Source organism: Leopardus geoffroyi (assembly GCF_018350155.1).
Source record: "Leopardus geoffroyi isolate Oge1 chromosome E3 unlocalized genomic scaffold, O.geoffroyi_Oge1_pat1.0 chrE3_random_Un_scaffold_51, whole genome shotgun sequence".
NCBI lineage: Eukaryota > Metazoa > Chordata > Mammalia > Carnivora > Felidae > Leopardus > Leopardus geoffroyi.
The window spans coordinates 1-27,235 of record NW_025543570.1 but is presented as its reverse complement, the minus strand read 5'-3'; the positions used below and the strand labels follow the sequence as shown (position 1 = coordinate 27,235).

The following is a 27,235-nucleotide window of genomic DNA, read 5'->3' as shown; positions in this document are numbered from 1 at the left end:
CTAATGTCAGGGAGTGAAGAGCATTCCCTTAGGCCACCCAATTCAGATCTCCCCACCAGTGTCCCAGGTAAAAACTGACAATAGGGAACAACTGAGTGTCTTTTAAGTGGATGCAAGAGAAACTTAATTAGGTATATAAATGTAAGTTTGTTGGCCTAATTAAAAGTAGAGTTGAGCATTAAATAGAAAACTTTATCTAGGTTTAATAAAGGTCAAATACGCTCATGTTATCTGTGTTGCAATTTGTTAGAAAAAAGGTAACTTAAAATGATGGTTAATTCTTTCTCAAATTTTTCATGGATAATTGTGAAGATAGCTTCCAAAGTATTTGGTAACCTGAAATGTATCAGTTTTGCTAGGATGAAAAATTGAAATTGAATTCATTGGACATCTAGGTCTTTTCCAAACGAGATAAAGTGCTAAAGTGTTGACAATAGTCTTTGGATTCCAAGGCCAGATAAATATATGGGCCAACCTTCGGGTAGGCCTCAGGAAGCCTCTCAGGCAGCCCCCTTCTGCAAGGACATCTGGGCTTTGGATATTACATGGTGATATTCCACGTTCCAGGCTGAGTAATCTTGCTCCTCTTCTGGACACCAAGTGTAGGGTTAGCGTTCGAGATAGGGTTAGGGTTCAGTTGAGGGATCTGGTTAGGGTTAGGTCCCAGGAGAGCCCAGCGGCTGAACCCACAGCAGTGCACTTGTCTCCCTGAAGGGCTGAGTGGAGGGAGGGTGCCGGTCAAGATTAGTCTTTGGGTTCCAAGGCCACACAACTCTATGGGCCACTGGTCAGGTAGGCCTCAGTAATCCTCTCGGGCTGCTGCAGCTGGGCCTTGGAAATGACATGGTGATGTTCCAGGTTCTATGCTGAGTGATCCTGCATGGATTTATGACACCAGGCATGTGGTGTTGTCAGACTTTGGTATTGGGTCCCCGTGGGGAGAGAGCCTTAGCTAGGGTTAGGATTCGGTCCAGGGACGTTGCCAGGGCCGAAGCGACTCCAGTCTCGTGATGTCCCTCGAGGGATGAAGTGAGGGCCCATGCGATGGTGCGGGTCAAGTGTCGGGTTAGGATTGGAGATGGGGTTAGGTTTCGGTTGAGGGTTCTGTGTAAGGTTAGAGTAGGGTTACGGTTAAGTCCCAAGAGGCTCCTGATCCTGAATCCTCAGCAGTGCAGTTTCCTCCCCAAAGGGCTGAGTGGAGGGTACAAGGGAGGGTGCCAGTCAGGATTAGCCTTTGGGTTTGAAGGCCACACAACTCTATGGGCCATGGTCGGGTCGGCCTCAGGAATCCTCTGGGGCATCTGAAGACGTGCATTGGAACGATATGGTGATGTTCCAGGTTTTATGCCAAGTGATCTTGTACCGCTTCTGGACCCCAGGAGTGTGGGGTTGTCAGACTTTGGTATTGGGTCTGCCTGGGGAGAGAGCCTTAGCTATGGTTAGGGTTCCATCCAGGGACATCGCCATGGCTGAAGCGACACCAGGCTCGTGATGTCCCTTCAGAGCTTAAGTGAGGGCCCATGTGACGTGGGTCGAGTGTAGGGTTAAGTTTTGAGATAGTGTTAGGGTTCTGTTGAGGGTTCTGATTGGGGTTAAGTTTAGTGTTAGGTCCCATGAGACTCCAGACGCTGAACCCACAGCAGTGCATTTGTCTCCCTGAAGGGCTGAGTGGAGAGTACATGGAGTGTGCCAGTCAGGATCAGTTTTTGGGTTCCACAAACCGACAACTATATGGGCAACTGGTCGGGTAGGCCTCAGGAATCCTCTCGGGCAGCTGCAGCTGGGCCTTGGAAACGACATGGTGATGTTCAGGTTCATGCCAAGTAATCCTGCACTGGACCACAAGGGGTGTGGTGTTGTCAGACATTGGTATTTGTTCCCCATGGGGAGAGAACCTTATCTAGCATTAGGGTTTGGTCCAGGGACCTCACCAAGGCCACTGCAACTTCAGTCTCGTGATATCCCTCGAGGTCTCAAGTGAGGGCCCATGTGACCATGCGGGTCTAGTTTAGGATTAGGTTTTCAGATAGGGTTACGATTCGGTTGAGGATTCTGGTTAGGGTTATGGTTAGGGTTAGGGTTAAGGTTAGTATTAGGGTTAGGGTGAGGTCCCAGAAGGCTCCAGGCGCTAAACCCACAGCAGTGCAGTTGTATTTCCGAAAGGCTGAGTGGAGGACAAATATGAGGGTGTTGGTCAGGATTAGTCTTTGGTTTCCAGGCACACAAATCTATGGGCCAATTTTCGGGCAGGCCTCAGGACCCTCTCAGGCAGCTGAAGCCGGGCCTTGGAAAGAACATGGTGAAGTTCCAGGTTCTATGCCGAGTGATCCTGCACCTCTTCGTGACCCCAGGCGTGTAGTGTTGTCAGACTTTGGTATTGGTTCACCATGGGGAGAGAACCTTAGCTAGGTTTAGGTTACGGTCCAGGGACATCGCCAAGGCCAAAGCAAACACAGTCTCTTGATCTCCCTCGAGGTCTGAAGTGAGGGCCCATGCGACGGTGCAGGTCTAGTTTAGGAATAGTTTTCGAGATAATGTTAGGGTTTGGTTGAGGGTTCTGGTTAGGGTTAGGTTTATGTTCCAGGAGGCTCCAGGCACTGAACACACAGCAGTGTAGTTGTCTCCCAGAAGGGCTGAGTGGAGCAAACAAGGTAGGGTGCCGGTTACCATTAGCCTTTGGGTTCCAAGGCAAGACATCTCTATGGGCAATTGTCGGGTAGTGTCAGGAATCCTCTCGGGCAGCTTCAGCTGGGCCTTGGAAAGGACATGGTGTTGTTTGAGGTTCTATGCCGAGTGATCCTGCACCTTTTCATGACCCCAGGAGCGTGGTGTTGTCAGCCCTTGGTATTGGGTCGCCATGGGGAGACATCTTTACCTAGGATTAGGGTTCCTTACAGGTATGTCCCCAGGGCTGAAGCGACTCCAGTCTTGTGATCTCCCTTGTGGGCTGAAGTGAGGGACCATGCGAAGGTGCAGGTCAAGTGTAGGGTTAGTTTTCGAGATGGGGTTAGGTTTCGGTTGAGGGTTCTGTTTAGTGTTAGCGTAGGTTTACGGTTAAGTCCCAGAAGGCTCTAGGTGCTGAAACCACAGGAGTGTAGTTGTCTCCCCGAAGGTTTGAGTTGAGGGCACAATGGAGTGTGCTGGTCAGGATTAGTCTTGGATCCCCAGACCAGACAACTCTATTGGCCAGTGGTTTTGTAGGTCTTAGGTATCCTCAACGGCAGGTGCAGATGGGCCTTGGAAACACATGGTTATGTTCCAGGATCTATGCCGAGTGATCCTGCACCTCTTCTGGACCCCAGGCCCATGGTTTTGTCAGACTTTGTTATTGGGACCCAGGGGGAGAGAGCTTTACCTAGGGATAGGGTTCGGTCCAGGGATGTCGCCAGGGCTGAATTGACTCCTGTCTCATGGTCTCCCTCGAGGTATGAAATGAGGGCCCATGTGATGGTGCGGGTCAAATGTAGGGTTATGGTTCCATATTGGGTTAAATTTCGGTTGAGTGTTCTAGTTAGGATTAAGATTAGGGTTAGGGTTAGGTCCCAGGAGGTTCCAGGCATTTAACCCACAGCAGTGCAGTTGTCTCCCTGAAAGACTGAGTGGAGGGTACAAGGGAGGGTTCTGTTCAGGATTAATGTTTGTTTTCCAATGCCACACAACTCTATGGTCCACTGGTCCGGAAGGCCTCAGGAATTCTCTCAGGCAGCTGCAGACGCACCTTGGAAACAACATGGTGATGTTCCAGGTCTATGATGAGTAATCCTGCACCGCTTCATGACCCCAGGCGTGTGGTGTTGTCAGACTTTGGGATTGGGTCCCCATGGGGAGAGTACCTTAAGTGGGGTTAGGGTTTGGTCCAGGGACATCGCCATGGCCCAAGAGACTCCAGTCTCGTGATGTCCCTCGAAGGCTGAAGTGAGGGCCCATTTGACGGTGCAGGTCAAGTGGAGAGTTATAGTTCAATATGAGGTTTGGTTTCGGTTGAGGGTTCTGCTTAGGGGTAAGTTAGGGTTAAGGTTACGTCCCAGGACACTCCATGCGGCGAACCCGTAGCAGTGCAGCTTTTTCCCCCAACTCCTGAGTGGAGGGCACAAGGGAGGCTGCCGGTCAGGATTATTCTTTGTGTTCCAAGGCCAGACAACTCTTTGGGTCACTGTTCAGGTAGGCCTGAGGAATCCTCTCGGGCAGCTGCAGCCAGGCCTTTAAAACGACATGGTGATGTTCCAGGTTTTATGCTGAGTGATCTTGCATCGCTTCTGGCCACCAGGCGCGTAGTGTTGTCAGACATTGGTATTGGGTCCCAATGGGGAGAGAGACTTACCTAGGATTAGAGTTCGGTCCAGGGAAGTCACCAGGGCCAAAGCGACTCCAGTTTCATGATCTTCCTCGAGGGCTGTATTGAGTGCCCATATGAGGGTCCCTGTCAAGTATAGGGTTTGGGTTAGAGATAGGTTTAGATGTAGTGTGAGGTTTATTGTTAGGTTTATGGTTAGGGTTAGGTCCCAGCAGGTTCCAGGCACGGACCCTACAGCCGAGCAGTTGTCTCCCCAAAGGGCTTAGTGGAGTACACAAGTGAGGGTCCACATCAGAATTAGGCTTTGGGTTCCAAAGCTAGAGAAATGTATGAGCCACCCTTCAGGTAGGCCTAAGGATTTCTCGTGCAGCTGCAGTCACGCTTTGGAAATGACATGGTGATATTCCACGTTCCATGCCGAGTATTTCTGCACCGATTCTCGAACCCGTGTGCGTGCTGGTGTCAGACTTTGGAATTGGGTCCCCATGGGCAGAGAGTCTTAGCTACGTTTAGGGTTTGGTCCAGGGAAGTCACCAGGGATGAAGTGACACCAGTATTGTGAATTCCTTGGAGGGCTGAAGTGAGGGTACATGGGTGGCTGTGGGTCTGGTGTGGAATTAATGTGCTACATACAGTTCAGTGTAGGGTGAAGGTTATGGTTAGGGTTACGTTTAGGGTTTGGATAGGTACCAGGAGACTTCAGGCACCTAACCCACAGCAGAGCATTTGTCTCCCTGAAGGGCTGAGTGCAGTGTAGAAGAAAGGGTGTCAGTCAGCATTAGTCTTTTTTGTCCAAGGCCAGACAAATGTACGGGCCACCCTTCAGGTAGGCCTCAGGAATCCCCTCGTGCACCTGCTGTCGCGCTTTTCAAATGACATAGTGAATTTCCACATTCCATGCTGAATATTTCTGCACCAATTCTCGAACCCATGTGCGTGTTGTTGTCAGACTTTGGAATGGGGTCCCCATGGGGATAGACACTTAGATAAGGTTAGGGTTTGGTCCAGGGAAGTCCCAGGGCTGACGAGACCCCAGTTTCGTGATCTTCCTCGAGTTCTAAATTGAGGGCCCATGAGAGGATGCGGGACAAGTATAGGGTTAGGGTTAGAGACAGGTTTAGGTGTAGTGTGAGGTTTATGGTTACATTTAAGTTTAGGGTTAGGGTTAGGTCCCAGCAGGTTCCAGGCACTGACCTCACAGCAGACTTGTTGTCTCCCCAAAGGGCTTAGTGGAGTACACAAGGGAGGGTGCCGGTCACGGTTAGTCTTTGGGTTCCAAGGCTAGACAAATGTATGGGCCACCCTTCAGGTAGGCCTCAGGATTCGTCTCGTGCAGTTTCAGTCGCTCTTTGCAAATGCAATGGTGATGTTCCACATTTCATGCCGAGTATTTCTGCACCGATTCTCGAACTCGTGTGTGTGCTGTTGTCAGACTTTGGAATTGGGTCCCCATGGGGAGAGAGCCTTAGCTACGGTTAGGCTTCGGTCCAGGGAAGTCGCCAGGGATGAAGCAACACCAGTGTTTTGAATTCCATGCAGGGCTGAAGTGAGGGTACATGGGCGGCTGCGGGTCTAGTATAGAGTTAGTGTTCTAGTTAGGGTTAGATGTATGGTAAGTGTTATGGTTAGCATTACGGCTACAGTTAGGGTTAGGTCCCAGGAGTCTCCAAGCTCTGAACAACACCAGAGCAGTTGTCTACCCAAAGAGGTGAGTGGAGTTTGCAAGGGAGGGTCCCGGTCAGGAATAGTCTTTGGGTTCCAAGGCCAGAACGATGGATGGGCCACCCTTCTTGTAGGACTCAGGAATCCTCTCATGTAGCTGCAGTCATGCTTTTCAAATGACATGATGTTCCACCTTCCATTCCAAGTATGCGCCGATTCTCAAACCCGTGTGCGTGCTGTTGTCAGACTTTGGAATTGGTCCCCAGGGGGAGAGAGCCTTAGCTAGGGTTAGGGTTCGGTCCACGAAGGTCACCAGGGACGAAGTGACTCCAGTTTTGTGATCTTCCTCGAGGCCTGAATTGAGTGCCCATAAGAGGGTGCGGGTAAAGTATAGGGTTAGGGTTGGAGATAGGTTTAGATGTAGCGTGAGGTTTATGGTTAGGTTTATGTTTAGGGTTAGGTTTATGTTTAGGTCCCAGCAGGTTCCAGGCACTGACCTCACAGCAGAGTTGTTGTCTCCCCTAAGGGCTTAGTGGAGTACACAAGGAAGGGTGCTGGTCAGGGTTAGTCTTTGGGTTCCATGGCTAGATGAAAGTTGGGCCACCATTCATTTAGGCCTCAGTATTCATCTCGTGCAGCTGCAGTCGCGCTTTGCAAATGCCATGGCGATTTCCACGTTCCATGCTCAGTATTTCTCCACCAATTCTCAAACCCGTGCGCATGCTGTTGTCCGACTTTGGAATTCGTTCCACATGGGGAGAGAGCCTTAGATAGGGTTAGGGTTCAGTCCAGGGAAGTCACCAGGTCCGAAGCGACTCATTTCGTGATCTTACTTGAGGCCTGAATTGAAGACCCATGCGAGGGTGCGTGTCAAGTGTAGGGTTAGGTTTAGAGATAAGGCTAGGTGTAGGTTGAGGGTTATGCTTAGGGTACCATTAGGGTCAGGTTTGGGTCCCAGGAAGCTCCAGGCACTGAACACACACAGAGCAGTTCTCTCCCTGAATGGCTGAGTGGAGTACACAACGGAGGGTACCGGTCAGTATCAGTTCATAGGATCCAAGGCCAGAGAGATGTATGGGCCATCCTTGGAAATGGCCTCAGGAATCCCGTTGTGCAGGTGCAATCGCACTTTGCAAATGACATGGCGATATTCCATGTTCCTTGCCGAGTATTTTTGCTCCGATTCTCAAGCCCGTTTGTGTGCTGTTGTTAGATTTTGGAATTGGGTCTCCATGGGGATAGGCACTTAGCTAGGGTCAGGTTTCGGTACAGGGCATTCGCCAAGGCTGAAGCAAAACCAGTGTTTTGAATTCCATGGAGGACTGAAGTGAGGGCCCATGGGTGGCTGTAGATCTTGTTTAGAGTTAGTGTGCTAGATAGGGTTAGGTGTAGGGTGAGGGTTATAGTTAGGTTTACAGTTACAGTTAGGTTTAGGTCCCAGGGGGGTCTAGGCACTGAAACCACAACAGTGCTGTTGTCCCCACGAAGGGCTGAGGTGGTGTCCCCAAGGGAGGGTGTCAGTCAGGGTAAGTCTTTGGGTTCCAAGGCCAGACACATGTATGGGCCAGACAAATGTATGGACCACCCTTAGGGTAGGGCTCAGCAGTCCTCTCGTGCAGCTGCAGTCACGCTTTGCAAATGACATGGTGATGTTCAACATTCCATGCCAAGTATTTCTGCATTGATTATCTAACCTGTGTGTGTGTGCTGTTGTCTGACATTGGAATTGGGTCCCTATGGGGAGAACGCCTTAGCTAGGGTTAGGGTTCATTCCAGGGAAGTCGCCAGGGCTGAAGTGACACCAGTGTTGTGAATTAAATGGAGGGCTGAAGTGAGGGAACATGTGCAGTTGTGGGTCTGGTGTAGAGCAAGTGGGCTACATAGGTTTCAGTGTAGGGTGAGAGTTATGGTTAGGGTTACGATTGGGCTTAAGGTTAGGTCCCAGGAGGGCCCAGGTTCTGAACTCAAACCAGAGCAGTTGTCTCCCCAAAGGGCTGAGTGAAGTTTACAAGGGAGGGTGCCAGTCAGAATTAGTCTTTGGGTTCCAAGGCTAGACAAATGTATGGGCCACCCTTCAGGTGGGCCTCAGGATTCGTCTCTTGCAGCTGCAGTCGCGCTTTGGAAATGAAATGGTGATGTTCCACGTTCCATGCCAAGTATTTCTGCACCGATTCTCGAACTCGTGTGTGTGCTGTTTTCAGACTTTGGAAATGGGTCCCCATGGGGAGAGAGTCTTAGCTACGGTTAGGCTTTGGTCTAGGGAAGTCGCCAGGGATGAAGCGACACCAGTGTTGTGAATTCCTTGGTGGGCTGAAGTGAGAGCACATGGGCAGCTGCGGATCTCGTGTAGAGTTAGCGTTCTGGTTAGGGTTAGGTGTAGGGTGAGGGTTATGGTTAGGGTTATGTTTAGGGTTTGGGTTAGGTCCCAGGAGACTCCAAGCACTGAACCCACAGCAGAGCAGTTGTCTCCCCATAGGGCTGAATGGACTACATTAGGTAGGTTGCCGGTCAGGATTAGTCTTTGTCTTCCTAGGCCAGACAGATATATGGGCCACACTTCAGGTCAGCCTCTGGAATCCTCTTTTGAAGTTGCAGTCGCACTTTGCAAGTGACATGGTGAATTTCCACGTTCCATGCTGAGTATTTCTGCACCAATTTTCAAAACCATGTGCGTGCTCTTGTCAGACTTTGGAATTGGGTCCCCATGGGGACAGAGCCCCAGATAGGGTTTGTTTTCAGTCCAGGGATGTCCCCAGGGCCAAAGCGACATCAGTGTTGTGAATTCTTTGGAGGGCTGAAGTGAGGGCACGTGCGCGGCTGTGGGTCTGGTGTAGCTTAGTGAAATTGATAGGGTTAGATGTAGGGTGAGCTTTATGTTTAGGATTAAGGTTAGGGTTAGGTTTACATCCAGGAGGCTCCAGGCATTGACCCCACAGCAAAGCAGATGTCTCCCTGAAGGGCTGACTGGAGTATACAAGGTAGGGTACCGGTCAGGAATAGTCTTTGGGTCCAAAGCCAGACACGTGTATGGGCCACCCTTCCCATAGGCCTCAGGAATCCTCTCGTGCAACTGCACTTGCACTTTGGAAATGACATGGTGATGTTCCACGTTCCATGCCGGGTATTTCTGCACCGATTCTCGAACCAGTGTGCCTGCTCTTGTCAAATTTGGAATTGGGTTCCCATGCCAAGTAATTCTGCACCTATTTTCGAACTCTTGTGCATGCTGTTGTCAAACTTTGGGTTTGGTTCCCCATGGGGAGAGAGACTTAGATACGGTTAGTTTTGGATCACGGATGTCACCAGGGCCTTAGTGGCACCAGTCTTGTGAATTCCATGGAGGGCTGAAGTGAGAGCACATGCGCAGCTGTGGGTCTGGTGTAGACTTAATGAGATAGATAGGGTTCGGTGTAGGGTGATTTTACGGTTAGAGTTACTGTTAGGGTTAAGTCCCACGAGACTTCAAGCACTGACCCCAGAGCAGGTGTTAACCTTAAGAGCTGAGTGTAGTACACACGGGAGGGTGCCCGTCAGTCTTAGTATTTGGGTTCCAAGGCCAACCAGATGTATGGGCCACCCTTTGGGTAGGCCTCAGGAATCCTCTCGTGCAGCTGCAGTCACGCTTTGGAAAAGACATGGTGATGTTCCAGGTTCTATGCCGAGTTTTCCTGCACTGCTTCTGGAGCCCAGGCGTGTGGTGTTGACAGACTTTGGTATTGGGTCCCCATGGGGTGAGAGCCTTAGCTAGGGTTAGGGTTTGCTCCAGGGATGTCACCATGGCCAGAGACTCTAGTCTCATGATCTTGCTGGAGGGATGAATTGAGTGCCCATGCGAGGGTGCGGGTCAAGTGTAGTGTTCAGATTAGAGATAGGGTTAGGTGTAGGTTGAGGTTTACAGTTGGGTTACAGTTTGGGTTAGTGTCAGGTCCCAGGAGGCTCCAGGCACTGAACCCACAGTAGAGATATTGTCTCCCCGAAGGGCTGAGTGGAGGACACAAAGGAGGGTGCTGGTCAGGATTAGTCTTTGGGTTCCAAGGCCAGACAAATGTATGGGTTACTCTTCCGGTAGGCCTCAGGAATCCTCTCGTGCAGCTGCAGTCGCACTTTGGAAATGACATGGTGATGTTCCACATTCCATGCTGAGTATTGTTGCACCGACTTTCAAACCCATGTGGGTGCTGTTGTTAGATTTTGGAATTGGGTCCCCATAGGGAGAGAGCCTTAGCCAAGCTTAGGGTTCAGTCAAGCAACACCGACAGGGCCGAAGCGACTTCAGTCTCATGATCTCCCTCAAGGGCTGAGTGAGGGCCCTTACAAGGGTGGGGTTCAAGTATAGGGTTCAGTTAGAGATAGGGTTATGTGTGGTTGACTGTTATGGTTAGGGTTAAGGTTAGTGTTAGGTCCCGGGAGGTTCCAGGCACTGAACCCACAATAGTGCAGTTGCCTCCCTGAAGGGCTGAGTGGAGTACATAGGGAGGGTGCCGGTCAGTATCAGTTCTTAGGATCCAAGGCCAGAGAGATACATGGGCCACCCTTGGAATAGGCCTCAGGAATCCTGTCGTTCAGCTGCAAACACACTTTGCAAATGACATGGTGATGTTCCACGTTCCATGCCGAGTATTCACCGATTCTTGAACCCGTGTGCATGCTGTTGTGAGACTTTGGAATTGGGTCCCCATGGGATAGACACTCAGCTAGGGTCAGGGTTTGGTATAGGGAAGTCGCCCAGGCCAAAGTGACACCAGTGTTGTGAATTCCATGTAGGGCTGAAGTGAGGGCACATGCGGGGCTGTGGATCTGGTTTAGTGTTAGTGTGCTAGATAGGGTTAGGTGTAGGATGAGGCTTATGGTTAGGGTTATGGTGACGTTTAATGTTAGGTCCCAGGAGGCTCTCCATCCACGTAGTTTCAAAGGACAAATTTTATTCTTTTTGATGGCTAAGTATATATATATATTTATACACACATATACATATATACATATACATATTTATACTATATATGTGTATGTATATATATGTATATTTGTGTGTGTATGTATATATATGTGTGTGTGTGTGTGTGTATATATGTGTATGTATATATATATACACACACACCACATCTTTATCCATTCATCCATTGATGGAGATTAGGGCTTTTTCCATACTTTACCTATTGTTGATAGTACTGCTATAAACTTTGGGGTTCACGTGTCCCTTTGAAATAGCATATCTGTATCCCGTGGATAAATATCTAGTAGTGCAACTTCTGGGTTGTAGGATAGTCCTCTTTTTCATTTTTTGAGGAACCTACATACTGTTTTCCAGAGTGGCTGCACCAGTTTGCATTCCCACCAGCAGTTCAAGAGTTCCTCTTTCTCCATTTCCTTGCCAACATCTGTTGTTGCCTGAGTTGTTAATGTTAGCCATTCTCACAGGGGTGAGGGGGTGTTTCATTGTGGTTTAGTTTGTATTTCCCTGATGATAAGTGATGTTGAGCATTTTTTCATGTGTCGGTTGGCCATCTGGATGTCTTCCTTGGAGGAATGTTTGCTTATGTCTTTGCCCATTTCTTCACTGGATAACCTTTTTTGGGGGTGTTGAGTTTGGTATGTTCTTTACAGATATTGAATACTAATCCTTTATCTCATATGTCGTTTGCAAATATCTTCTCCCATTCTGTTGGTTGCCTTTTAGTTTTGTTGATGGTTTCCTTCTCTGTGCAGAAGCCTTTTTATTTTGATGAGGTCCTAATTGTTCATTTTTGCTTTTGTTTCCCTTGCCTCTGGAGACGTGTTGTGTAAGAAGTTGTGGAAGCCAACATTAAGAGGCTTTGCCTGCTTTCTCCTTGAGGATTTTGATGCCTTCCTATCTTACATTTAGGTCTTTCATCCGTTTTGAGTGTCTTTTTGTGTGAGAAAGTGGTCCAGGCTCATTCTTCTGCATATCACAGTTTTCCCAGCACACTTGCTGAGGAGACTGTCTTTATTCCATTGATATTCTTTCTTTTTTTCAAAGATTAGTTGGCTATACATCTGTGGGTCCAATTCTGTGTTCCTATTCTGTTCCACTGATCTGAATGTCTGTTCTTGTGCCAGTACCATACTGTCTTGATGATTACAGCTTTGTAATACAGCTTGAAGTCCAGGATTGTGATACCTCCTACTTTGGTTTTCTTTTCAAGATTGCTTTGGCTATTGAGGGTCTTCTCTGGTTCCATACAAATTGGAGGATTGTTTGTTGTAGCTCTGTGAAGATTGCTGGTGTTATTTTGAGAGGTATTGCATTGAATATGTAGATTGCTTGGTACTATGGACATTTTAACAAATATGTAGATTGCTTGGTACTATGGACATTTTAACAATATTTGTTCTTGCTATCCAGGAGCATGGAATGTTTTTCGTTTTTGTGTGTTTGTCATCTTCAATTTTTTCATAATCTTTCTATAGATTTCAGTATAGATTTTTCACCTCTTTGGTTAGATATATTCCTAGGTATTTTATGGGTTTTGGTGCAATTGTCGACGGGATTGATTCTGTGATTTCTCTTTCTGTTGCTTCATTGTGTACAAGAATGCAACTAATTTCTGTGCGTTGATTTTATATCCTGCCACTTTGCTGAATTCATGGATCATTTCTAGCAGTTTTTTGGTGGAATCCTTTTATCAAGAAAGGATGCTGTATTTTGTCAAATGCTTTCTCTGCATCTACTGAGTGCATCATGTGGTTCTTGTCCCTTCTTTTATTGATGTGATGAATCACATTGATTGTTTTGTTGATATGGATCCAGCCTTGCATTCCAGGCATATAAATCCCACTTGGTCGTGGTGAATAAAGTTTAAATGTATTGTTGGATCTGGTTGGCTAATATCTTATGGAAGATTTTTGCGTCCATGTTCATCATGAAAATTGGTCTGTACTCTCCTTTTTAGTGGGGTCTTTGTCTGGTTTTGGAATCCAGGTAATGCTGATTCATAGGAAGAGTTTGGAAAGTTTTCCTTCCATTTCTGTTTTTGGGACAGCTTCAAGAGACTAGGTATTAATTCTTCCTTAAATGTTTGATAGAATTCCCCTGGAGAGACATCTGGCCCTGGGCTCCTGTTTTTCTGGGAGATTTTTGATTACTAATTCTTTACTGGTTATGGGTCTGTTCAAATTTTCTTTCTTCCTCTTTCAGTTTTCATAGTTTATATATTTCTAGGAATTTCTCCATTTCTTCCACATTGCCCATTTTACTGGTATATAATTGCTGATAATATTCTCTTATTATTGTTTGTATTTCTGCTGTGTTGGTTGTGATCTCTCCTCTTTCATTCTTGATTTTATTTGGGTCCTTCCCTTTTTCTTTTGGATCCAACTGGCTGGTGGTTTATCAATTTTATTAATTATTTCAAAGAACCAGCTTCTGGTTACATTGATCTCTTCTACTGTTTGTGTGTTTGGGGGGGGGGGGTTATTGTTTGTTTTTATTTTTGTTTTCAGCTTCGATAGCATTGATTTTTGCTGTAATCTTTATTATTGCTTGTCTTCTGCTGGATTTGGTTTTTATTTGTTGATCTTTTTTCCATCTATTTAATGTATAAGGTTAGGTTTGTATCTGAGACCTTTCTTCCCTCTCTAGGAAGGCCTGGATTGCTATAAGCTTTCTCTTATGACTACGTTTGCTGCATCCCAGAGGTTTTGGGCTGTGGTGTTATCAGTTTCACTGGCTTCCATGTACTTTTTAATTTTCTCTTTAACTTCTTCTTTCACCCACTAATTTTTTTTAATTTCAGTTTTTATTATTTACAATTTACATCCAAATTAGTTACCATACAGTGCAATAGTTATTTCTTGAGTAGATTCCTTAGTGCCCCTTACGCATTTAGCCCATCACCCCCCCCCCCACAAACTCTCCAGTAACGCTCTGTTTGTTCTCCATATTTATGTGTACACTTCTGTTTTGTACCCCTCCCTGTTTTTATATTATTTTTGTTTCCCTTCCATTATGTTCATCTGTTTTGTCTCTTAAAGTCCTCCTATGAGTGAAGTCATATGATTTTTGTCTTTCTCTGACTACTAATTTCACTTAGCATAATACCCTCCAGTTCAATCCATGTAGTTGCAAATGGCAAGATTTCATTCTTTTTGATTGCTGAGTAATACTCCATTATACACACACACACACACACACACACACACATCTTCTTTATCCATTCATCCATCAGTGGACATTTGGGCTTCTTTCATATTGAGTTTTACTGTAATTTGGCTTTGGAGGCTTTTTGTTCATTGGGTGAAGTGAGCACAGCATATTTGCTTGCCCTTTACCACAGTAGAGAGGGGGTCTCTGGGAGCCAAACCTCTTTCTGACCAATGAGATTCCAACTGGCTATTGTTGATAGTGATGCTATAATCATGGGGGTGCATGTGTCCCTTCTAAACAGCACACCTGTATCCCTCGGATAAATACCTAGTATTGCAATTGCTGTGTCATAGGGTAGTTCTCTTTTTAGCTTTTTGAGGAGCCTCCATACTGTTTTCCAGAGTGGCTGCACCAGCTTGCATTCCACCATTCAATTTTTAGTGGGATGTTCTTTTTTTTTTTTTTTTTAATTTTTTTTTTCAACGTTTATTTTTGGGACAGAGAGAGACAGAGCATGAACGGGGGAGGGGCAGAGAGAGAGGGAGACACAGAATCGGAAGCAGGCTCCAGGCTCTGAGCCATCAGCCCAGAGCCCGACGCGGGGCTCAAACTCACGGACGGCGAGATCGTGACCTGGCTGAAGTCGGACGCTTAACCGACTGCGCCACCCAGGCGCCCCTAGTGGGATGTTCTTTAGTCTTCAAGTATTGGTTATCTTTCCCAATTTTTTCTTGTGGTTGATTTTGAGTTTCATAGCATTGGGGTCTGAAAATATGCATGGTATGATCTCTATCTTTTTGTACTTGTTGAGTACAAGGAAACATAAAATTATTTATGTTTATTTATTTTAGACAGAGCGTGAGTGGAGGAGGGGCAGAGAGAGAGGGAGACACAGAATCCGACGCAGGCCTCAGGCTCTGAGCTGTCAGCAGAGAGTCTGACACAGGGCTCAAACCACGAATTGACGACCTGAGCTGAAGTTGGATGCTCAACTGACTAAGCCCCCAGGCACCCACTTTAATGAAATTTTAAATGATACCCTTCAAAGTGCACTTGCTACCTTGCAAACTCATAGAAAGAAATGTGAAGAATCAGGAAGTGGTAAGGGTTGGCTGCTGAGTTTTACCGTAAGTTGGCTTTGGAGGCTTTTTGTTCATTGGGTGAAGTGAGCACAGCATATTTGCTTGCCCTTTACCACAGTAGAGAGTGGGCCTCTGGAGCCAAACCTCTTTCTGACCAATCAGTTGGAATTTTACTGGGACCGCCAAAATGAGTTTTGTTATTTCAGGGACTACGAGTTATCTTTTATTTTCACATCATTCAACTATGCTCTCCAAGATATGTAGAAAATACCCAAATATAGTTGAGAGAGAAAGGGTGATAGCCAAAGTGTATAATCCTTTCCCTTTTAAAAAATATGTTTAAATTATTCTTTATGATTTTTTTTTTTAATTTTAGTGAGGGGGGCATGCAAGCAGGGGAGAGGGGCAGAGGAAAAGAGAGAGAATCTTAAGCAGGATTCACACTCAGTGTGGAGCCCAACACAGGTATGGATCACATGATCCTACAATCATGACCTGACCCAAAATCAAGAGTCTGAGGCTCAAATGACTGAGCCACCCAGGTGCTCCATAGTCTCTCTCTGAAGGCTGAATAGTGAGTTTTCAATGTGAATGGGGGGATAAACATGCACACATACATTAGTATACCACTAAGAAAGCCATTTATGAGTTGTTAGACATGAACTATTTTCCACCATCTTTGTCTTCTAGTTATATTCATGCCTCAAGGTCTTTGTCCATTGCAATGCACGATCTTGCTGTGTGAGGTACAAATTGTTGTGTGATCAGTTTTCCGTGAAAGTCTTTCCTCATATCTGCCTTAACCACAAGATGCAAATGTTGAATTCGAGGATGTAGAGCTAAGACCCTTGAGGTCCAGTAACTGTCAACTACAAGTTATATTTTCTGTTGGGGAGAAATCCCCATATGATGGCAATGACTTGGCATTGGTAAGGGAAAGAATACTTTCATGCCTTCATGGTTCTAGCCCTTTTTCTGTCTCACCAAAATCAAGACTCAGGTCATGTGCACATTTATCAAGAAAACACTTTTTCTTTTTCCAGAAAATAAAAAGGCCCTGAAAGACAAGTGTAATGCATTGAGGTCTGTGAAAGCCACAAAGGAAGCAAAAGTCAAACAGCTGAAGGAGAAAGCACATAACCTGGAAGAATTCTATAAACAAAGAAAAGTGCCTACTAAAAGTTAAGATGGGGGCGCCTGTGTGGCTTAGTCGGTTGAACATCCGACTTCGGCTCAGGTCATGATCTCACGGTGCAATAACTGCTAGAACTGATAAATGAATTCAGCAATGTCACAGGATACAAAATCGTTGTACAGAAATCTGTTGCATTTCTAAACAACAATGAAGCAGTAGAAAGAGAAATGAAGAAAACAGTCCCATTTAGAGTTGTACACCAAATAATAAGGTATCTATGAATAAATCTAACCAAAGTGGTGAGCGACCTATACTCTGAAAACTGTAAAACAGTGATGAAAGAAATGAAGGATATTCCATACTCATGGATCAGAAGTACAAATTTCATGAAAATGTCTACACTTCCCAAAGCAACTGACACAATTAATGCAATGGCCATCAAAATAGCAACAACATTTTTCATACAACTAGAACAGTCCTAAAATTTGTACGGAACCATAAAGACCCCAGGCTTCAGAGTAAACAACCTTCATGTGAAGTGATAATTATGGATGGCATTATGCCTCTGGATCTTCTCCAAAACACGGTAACTCTGGCCTAAGCATTTGAACAAAAAGTAGACATATCCCAACCAGGGATCATTCTACAAAATACATTCTACAGATGTACCCTCAAAACTTTGCAGATTATGAAAAATATGGAAAAATCTAAACATCGTCATGGTCAAGTGGAGCCTAAGGAGACAGGATGACTGTAATGTGCCAGCTGGGATGAGTCTGGGACAGAAGAGGTTAAAACCGAACCAATCTGAATACAAATATAAACTTTAGTTAATACTACCATATCTCTTCGGGATATTGATTGTGATCACGTAACAACTCATAAGACATCAATAGTCAGAAAACAGTCTGATGTATGTGGAGACTCAATAATGTCTTCCCAATTTTTTTGGTAACAAGAAACCCATCACGAATGAACAGATTATTAGTAATCATGGTTTTATGTTTTCAACACATAATATATGACTAGTTCTAGTATTAGTTACTAGTGATGGCCATGTACCTATTCTTGTTCTTACTATTGTGTAATTTAAATATCATTCATGGTACAGAAAACTGAATGCATGATATACACTTCATAGAAACATATACTTGACATATTTTAAGATAATGTATGTATATACCACTGTATTACGTGGTATGTAAATTAAGTGTTTTTTCTGATCTTGAACAAGCATGTCATTGAAAGGCTTTCCATAAAGGTGGTTATCCTAGATAATGAATGATACTCAGATTTTACAGGATGTACTTCACATCATGCCTGAACATTGTCAAAAACAAAAAAAAAAAAAAAAACATGTACACACGGCCAGATGGATCATTGTGACTGGCTCACTTATTGTAAAGAATCCTTGCTTTAATATTTTCATGCATATTTTTAGCAGGAATACAAGAGAATGAAATATTTCCAAATCAAAGAGATATTCAAAGACTGGAAGAATGATACGGAGTTCAAGGGGTTTCAGAAGGAAAAGATGTGACCATGAAGTGGCAGTCACAGGCAAGCAGTTTTCTCTGGTCCACTGTGACAGGTTTTCAGGAGGGGATGTCCATCACAGCATGTGATCTACAAAAGGGTAAGACCCAGAAGTACCAGAGGGAAAGACAACGCTTTAGGAAGAGGTGACTTGGAAAGGGTGCTTCTGTGCCTAAGTGATGGCTCAGCAACCTGGCTGGGGGTCCCTGGGTCAAAGATTTCAGAAGGCCAGCAATATCCCAGACTCACAAAGATCTTAGAGCCACAGAGTTGATCTTCATCTATGATTAGGAGATGGTCACAGTTTTACAGGATATGATCATCGGGCCGGCAGTAGATGGCTAAAATATTATGTAGGGCTGTATTTTAATTTAAAAAAACGGATGTGTAAACATTTGGGTTTGGAATGTTAAGAAAAATCACAGGCCCATCATGGAGTTACTTATGCTAAGGCCCCATGTCACTAAACCTAATTTCATTCCTGTAGGAATGTAACCTTTAACCAGTCAGCAAAGAATTTCCTAGTCGGTGCTGGAAATTTAACTGATAGACCCCTGCCATTCCCCTCAGGGAGGAAATCTTGCCTAAATAAGATATTCCATGCCACTAAATTTGTTTTAAGTTTATTTATTTTGAGAGAGACAGAAAGAGACCACATGCAAGGGAGGGGCAGGAATAGAGGGAGAGAGAGAATCCCACGACAACGAGGTCATGATCTGAACCAGGATCAAGACTCGGACACTTAACCAAGCCATCCAGACACCCCGAGAATTTGGCTTTTCAAAATTTAGCAGGCTTGGCTGGGATACAGCCCTAGGAGCACTGGCCTACTCCTTGAGAGAAGGCAGCAAATTACTTGCAGGCAGATGGCATGGAAACAGTGGTCTGTACATTGCCTGGTGCACACAGTGGGGAGATTATACACTGATCATGGAGAGCATCCCTGAGAGGCAGTGTTCACAACAAGGGGACAAAGGCGCTAGGACAGAGGAGCTGGGTGGCGCCATTTTCCTCCTCTTCCCCACAGCATAAACACAGAGCCATCTGCTGGAAACAGTTCCATCCCCACACTGGCTGCCTAAGCTGCTTACACCAACCCCACATTCCTGTGCTCTGGTGAGACTGGCCTTCTAGGTCAATCAGGCTTGCCTCAGTCCCAATGGAGGTGTCCCCTTCTGGTTCCCCAGAGACCAGCAGAAGCCCGTGACCACACCACCTCTCTTGACCAGACAGTTCCACAGGGCTTCACTTCGAGTGGCAGTCGTTTCAAGTCTCATTTAACCAGTAGATCGGAGCTGACCTAGATAAAACTCAGCACATTCTGGCCAAGGACCATACACTTCCCATACAACTGGCCTGAAGGATAGTGCAGCAAGAAGACAAAACAGTGCATGCAACACACACCACAGACACTCCCTGATGTGCCAGGCCCTGGACACTAGATGACTTCCTCTTCATAAAGCCATTCATCTCACAGGCAGGTAACATAATGAGCTTTTGTAACACAGAGAAGCAAATAGCCAAAATTCCAAGACAAGAGGAATGCATCCCAAATGAAAGAACAAGATAAGGTCATAGCCAGAGAAATGGAAGGAACACTTCCAAACTCATTCTATGAGGCCAGCACGGCCTTGAGTCCAAACTGGACAAAGATCCCACCAAAAAGGAAAACTACAGACCAATTTCCCTGATGAACCTGAATGTAAAAATTCTCAACAAAAAGTAGCAAACCGGATCCAACAATACATACAAATAATTATTCACCACAATGAATTGGATTTATTCCTGGGATGCACAACCGATTCAATATCTGCAAATCAACTGATGTGATACATCACATTGATAAAAAAAGGATAACAACCACATGATCCTCTCAATAGATGCAGTAAAAGCATTTGACAAAATGCAGCATCCTTTCTTGATGAAAAGAAAGCACTCATGAAAGGAGGGATAGAAAGATCTTGCCTCAATATCAGTATGTCCAGATACAAAAGTCCTACAGCTAGTATCATCTTCAATGAGGAAAAACTGAGAGCTTTCCCCCTAAGGTCAGGAACACGACTGGAATGTCCACTCTCACCACTGTTATTCAACATACTGTTGGAAGTCCTAGCCTCAGCAATCAGACAACAAAAAGAAATACAAGGTGTCCAAATTGGCAAGAAGGAGTCAAAGTTCCCCTCTTCGCAGACATGATATTTTCCATGGAAATCCAAAGACTCCATGGAAGAACTCTTAGGACTGATACAGGAATTCAGGAAAGTCTCAGGATATAAAATCAATATACAGAAGTTGATTGTATTTCTATACACCAATAATCAGCAGAGAGAAATCTAGGATTGATATACTTTACAACTGCACTGAAAAACATAAAATACCCAGGGATTAAACCTAACCAAAGAGGTAAAAGATCAGTACACTTAAAACAACAGAGGGAAGCCTGGGTTGCTCAGTCAGTCAAGCGCTGACTTCAGCTCAGGTCATGATCCCTCACTTGTGGGTTGGAGTCCCGCTATGGGCTCTGTGCTGGAAGCTCAGAGCCTGGAGCCTGCTTCCGAGTATGTGTCTCTCCGTCTCTCTGCCCCTCCCCTGCTCATGCGCTCTCTCTTTCTCTCTGTCGCTCTGTCTCAAAAAAAACATTAATAAAATAAAGGAACAAACCATACAACATCTACAAAAGAAACTGAAGAAATACAAAGAAATGGAAAAACATTCCATGCGCATGGATTAGAAGAAGAAATATTGTTAAAATATCAATACTATCCAAAGCAATCGACACATTCAATGCAATCCTTATCAAAATGACAACAGCATTATTCACAGAGCTAGAACAAACAACCCTAAAATTTGTAGGGAGCCAGAAAAGACCCCAAATAGCCAAAGTCATGTTGAAAAAGAAAACAAAGCTGGCGACATTACAATTCTGGACTTTATGGTGTATTAGAAAGCCACAATCATCAAGACAGTATGGTACGGGCACAAAAACGGACACAGACATCAATGGAACAGAATAGGGAACCCAGAAATGGGCCCTCAAACATATGGCCGAGTAATCTTTGATAACGCAGGAAAGAATATCCAATGGAAAAACAAAAGTCTCTTCAGCAAATGGTACTGGGAAAACGGGACAGTGAGAAGAATGAACCTGGACTGTGTTCTTAAACCACACACACACACACACACACACACACACACACACACACACACACACACCTCAAAATGGATGAAAGATCTAAATGTAAGAAAGGAACCATCAAAATCCTAGAGGAGAAAAGAGGCAATCTACCTCCTTGATCCTGGCCACAGCAACTTCTTGTTTGTCATGTCTCTGAAGCAAGGGCAATAAAAACCAAAATGAACTATTGAGACATCAAGATAAAAAGCTTCTGCACAGCAGAGGACACTGTCAGCAAAACTAACAGGCAACTGAATGAAATGGGAGAAGATATTTGCAGGTGACATATCAGATAAAGGGTTAGTATCCAAAATCTATAAAAAATTATCACACCCAACACCCAAAAAACAAATAATCCAGTGAAGAAATGGGCAAAAGACATGAAGAGACACTTCAACAAAGATGACATCCAGAATGGTCACACATGAAAAGATGCTCAATCTCACTCATCATCACTGAAATACACATTGAAACCACAATGAGATATCCCCTCACACCTATCAGAATGGCTAAAATTAACATCTCAGGAAAGGACAGATGTTGGCAAGGATGCAGGGAAAGGGAATGTTTTTGAAATGCTGATGGGATGCAAAGTGGTGTAGCCACTCTGGGAAATAGTATGGAGATTCGTCAAAAAACTAAAAATAGAACTACACTAGGACCCAGCAATTGCACTACTAGGTATTTATCCAAAGGATACACTAACTGACTCGAAGTGGCACATGCACTCCAATGTTTATAGCAGCATTATCAACAATAGCTAAATTATGCAAAGAGCCCAAATGTCCATTGATAGATGAATGGATAAAGATGTGGTATATGCATACAATGGACTATTACTCGGCGATCAAAAACAATGAAATCTTGCTCTTTGCAACAATGTGAATGGAACCTTACTGTATTATGCTAAGCAAAATATGTCAGAGAAAGACACATATCATATGATTTCTCTCTTCTGTGGAATTTAATACAACTGATGAACGTAGTGAAAGGAAAGCAAAAATAAGATACAGAGAGGGATTCAAACGATCTAAGAGACTCTTAAATACAGAGAAGAAACTCAGGGTTTCAGGAGGGTTACTGAATAGGGCTATGGGCTAAATGGGTGATAGGCATTACGGGCAGCACTTGGGATGAGTATTTGGGTATATTTTGTACTTGACGGATCACTAAATTCTACTGCTGAAACTGTATTCGACTATAAGGTAACTAACTTGGGCTTAAATTTAAAAAAGAAGAAATATTAAAAAGAAGTAAAGAAATGTACTACCAGTCAAAAGAAAGGAATATTTAAATCGGGCTCTTTGAGTGGAAATGAAAGACTAAAAGTGTTACAGACAAGAAAGGATCAGAGAAAACATCAAGAAACAATGGCAAAACAACTAGTAGAATGGGACTAAGTATATACCTATCAATAATCACTCTGAATGTTCATGGACTAAATGCTCCAATAAAAAGACATTGGATAGGGCGTCAAAATGGACAAAACAAACAAACAAAAACAACACCTATCTAGATGCTGCCTACAAAGCCTTATTTGGACTTAAGTCACCTGCAGATTTAAAGAGAGGGAATGAAGAAACATTTATTATGCCAATAATGTCAAAAGAAAACCAGTAGCAATACTTATATCAGGAAAAATAAACTTTAAAACCAGGCTCTATTTTGGTACCCTTTGGGTAAAAAATACCTAATAGTGACATTGCATGCACCCAGTATTTATAGCAGCATTAACAGTAGCCAAACTATGGAAAAGCCCAAGTATCCATCAATTGATGAAGGTATAAAGTTGTGGTGTGTGTGTGTGTGTGTGTTGTGTTGTGTGTGTATACATATGTATACGCATATCTATGTTCATATATACATATTTATGTATATACAATGAAATATAACTCAGCTTCAAGAAGAATGAAATCTTGCCATTGGCAACAATGTGGATGGAGCTAGAATGTGTTATTTTAAGTGAAATATGTCAATCAGAGAAAGACAAATATATGATTTCACTCATGTGGAATGTAAGAAACAAAACAGATGAAAACATGGGAAGGGGGCAGGAAAAGAGAAGAGTGGTAACAAACTACATGAGTCTCTTAATGTTAGAGGAAAAAACTGAAGGTTGATGGAGGGAGATGGGTCAGCGCTGGGCTAGATGTGGGACGAGTATTAAGGAGAGCACTTGTTGTGATGAGCACTGGGTGTTGTATGTAAGGGATGAATCACCGAATTCTACTCTCTCGAATCTGAGAATGCACTGTATGTCAACTAAGACTTAAATAAAAATAAATAAATAAATAAATAAATAAATAAATAAAGCTATAATAAGGGATGCAGACGGACACTATCTCATACTAAAGGGGACGGCCAAACAAGAATATCCAATCATTGTAAATTTTGATGCACCCAACATGCGATCACCAAGTATATAATACATTTAACAACAACCATAAAGGAACTCTTTTATAATAATATATCGATAATAGAGGACTTTAACACATCACTCACATCAATGGACAGAAACTGTAAACAGAAAATCAACAAGGAAACAATGGCTTTGAATGACACACTGGACCAGACAGGTTTAACAGATATATTCAGAACACTCCATACTAAAATGGCAGAGTACACATTCTTTTCGAGCGCACATGGGGCATTCTCCAGAATTGATCACATTCTAGGTCACACATCAGGCCTCAAGAGGTACCCAAAGACAGAGATCAGACCAAGCATCTTTTCTGACCACAAAGCGAGGAAACTTGAAGTCCACCACAAAAAAGCAGGGGGGGGAGGGGGGAAGGGAAAAGGCCACAAATAAAAGGAGGTTAAATAACATGCTACTAAATGAATGAGCCAAACAGGAAATCACTGAGAAAATACACTGAAACAAATGAAAATGAAAATACACTGGTAAAAACCTTTGGAATGTGGCAAAAGCAGTCTACAATGGAAGTATATAGCAATACAAGCCTACCTTAAAGAGCAAGAAAAATCTCAAACAATCCTAACTTACAATTAAAGGAATGAGAAGAAGAATGGCAGAAGGAAGGAAATAATAGAGATTAAGGCAGAAATAAGGAATATAGAAACCAAAAAGACACTAGACCAAATCAATGAAACCAGGGGCTGGTTCCTAGCAAGCAGTAATCAACTTTGAAAACCTCCTAGGCAGACTTTTCACAAAGAAGAGAGAAAGGACTCAAGTAAATAAAATCACAAATAAGAAAGGAGAAATAAGAGTCAACACCACAAAAATATAATTAGAAGATAATACTATGAAAAACTATATGCAACAAATTGGACACTCTGAGAAAAAAGGACAAATTCCTAGAAACATACAAACTACCAAAACTGAAACAGGAAGATACATAAAATCTGAAAACAGAAAGAAATCAAATCAGTAATTAAGAAAATCTCCCCCCAAACACAAGAGTTCAGGGCTAGATGGCTTCACTCATGAATTCTACCATCCATTTAAAGAAGAGGTAATATGTATTCTCCTCGAATTATTACAAAAAATAAAAAAGAAGTAAAACGTACAAATTCATCTTAGGAGGCCATCATTACCCTGATACCAAAACCAGATAAAGCCTCCACTAAAACCGAAAACTGGCGGGGCGCCTGTGTGGCTCGGGGTGTTTACTGTCCAACTCTTAATTTCGGACTAGGACATTATCTTGCGGTGCGTGGGTTCCAGTCCCACATTGAACCCTGCCATGACAGTGTGGGACATGGCCAGGATTCTCTCTCTCCCTGTCTCTCTGCCCCTACCTCACTTTTATGTACTCTAAGTAAAGAAATAAACATTTAAAAAATGTTAAAAAAATTTTTTAATAAAACTGCAGACCAATAGCCTGATGAGTGTGTATGCACAAATTCTCATTAAAATACCTTCAAATTAAAGTCAACAATACATTATTAGAATACCATAATCAAGAGGGACATATTCCTGGGCTGCAAGGGTGGTTCCACATTCACAGATCAATCAACATGATGCACCACAGTAGTAGAAGAAAGGATACGAACAATATGATACTTTCAACAGATGCAGGAAAACCATTTGACAAAATGTCACATCCATTCATGATAAAAACCCTCAGGAAAGTACATTGAGACTCAACCTACCTGCACATAATAAAGGTCATCTAGGAAAAACCCACAGCTCATCTCATCCTCAATGGGGAAAAATTGAAAGTTTTTCCTCCAAGGTCAGCGACAAAACAGGGATGACCCCTCGCACCACTGTTATTCCACATAGTACGGGAAACCCTAACCACAGCACTCAGACAACAAAAAGAAATAAGAGGAATCCAAATCGGCAAGGAAGAAGTAGCACTTTCGCTATTTGGAACTGACATGATGTGTTCTATAAGAAACATGAAAGACTCCCTTAACAATTGCTAGAATTGATATATGAATTCGACAAGTCACAATATTCAGAAATCAATGTACAAAAATGTATTGCATTTCTATATACAAATCATGAATTAACACAGAGAGAAAGTAAGGGATCAATCCCATTGACAGGTTCACAAATACCACAAGATACCAGGAATATACTTAACCAAAGAGGTGAAAGACCTGTACTCTCAAGGCTGTGAAACACTCATGAAAGAAATGGAAGAGGACACAAAGAAAAGGAAATACATTTCATGTTCATGGATGGGAAGAACAAAACACTGTTAAAATGTCTACACTCCTCAAAACAATCTGCACATGTAATGAAATACCTATCACACTAAAAAAAAACATGTGTCAAAGAACTAGAACAAATAATCCCAAAATTTGTATGGAACGACAAAGACCCCAAACAACCAAAAAAAACTTGAAGAAGAAAACTAAAGCTGCAGACATCACACTTCCAGACTTTAGGTTATATTACAAAGCTGTACTGAATATAACAGTATGGTACCGGCAAACAACAACAAAAAAATACAGACGCAGAGATCAATAGAATGGAAACCCAGAAATGAATTCACACTTATATGGTCAATTAATTCTCAACACGGCAGGAAAGTATATCCAATGGGAAAAAAAAAGATAGTCTTGGGACACATGGGTGGCTCCAAAGCATGTGATTGTGGATTCAGCTCAGTTTATGATCTCAGGGCAGTGCAGAGCATGCGTGGGATTCTCTCTCCATTTCTCTCTGCCCCTCTATTGCATGCTCTCTCTCTCTCTCAAAAATAAATACATAAACTTTAAAAAAGTCTCCTCAACATATGGTTTTGTAAAAACTAGACAGCAACCTGCAAAACAAAACAAAAACAACAACGGACCACTTCCTTACAATGTACACAAAAATAAATCCAACTCGGATAAATACCTATGTGTGAAACCTGAAACCATAAAAATCCCAGAGGATACCTAACACAGGCAGTATCTTATTTGACTTTGTCTGCAAACGTCTTTGTAGATCTATCTCCTGAGGTACGGGAAACACAAGCAAAAATAATGGGACTTCATAAAAATAAAAAGCTTCTGTCACCAAGGAAATAGTCAACAAAACTAAAACACCTACAAGAATAATATTTGTAAACGACATCTGATAAAGGGTTAGTGTCCAAAATATATAAAGTTATACAGCACCCAAGAAATGAAAAATCCAATCAAAAATGGGCAGACGACCTGAATGGACATTTTCCCAAGGAAGATATACACAGAGCCAAGAGACACATGTAAAGATGCTCAACATTACTCATCTTCAGGGAAACACAATTCAAAACTACAATGAGATAACACATGACATCTGTCAGAATGACTAAAATCAATGAATGATGAAACAGCAGGTGTTGCAAGGATAAGGGGAAAGAGAAACCCTCTTGCACTGTGGGTAGGAATGCACACACGTGGAGCCACTCTGGAAAACATCACGGAGATTCGTTAAAAAAAAAAAAAAATGGAAATAGAACTACCTTACGATCCAACAATTTCACTACGAAGTATTTCCACAAAGAATACAAAAATAATTCTTCAAAGGGATACATGCACCATGATGTTTACAGCAGCATTTTCTACAAACAGCCAAATTACGGAAACTTCCCAAGCATCCATCAACTGATGAATAAACTGAGATGTAGTGTATGGAATGTAATATTATTTAGCCATAAAAAACAGGAAATCTTGTCATTTGCCACGAGGTGGATGGAGCGAGAGAACGTTATACTGGGTGAAATAAGCCTGTCAGAGAAAGACAAATACCAGATTATTTCACTAACACGTGGAAATGAAACAACACGGGGGGGGGGGGGGG

The 27,235-nt window shown here is 43.5% G+C and overlaps 1 long non-coding RNA gene across 1 annotated transcript in view; it reads left to right on the top strand.

Annotated features, from left to right (window-relative positions):
• The window catches only part of LOC123595706, a 47,821-nt gene extending 31,503 nt beyond the window's left edge, over positions 1-16,318 (top strand). The window contains exon 2 of the long non-coding RNA XR_006711314.1: positions 16,186-16,318. This is a non-coding gene — a long non-coding RNA (uncharacterized LOC123595706). The remainder of the gene's footprint in view (positions 1-16,185) is intronic.
• The last annotated feature ends 10,917 nt before the right edge of the window (positions 16,319-27,235 follow it).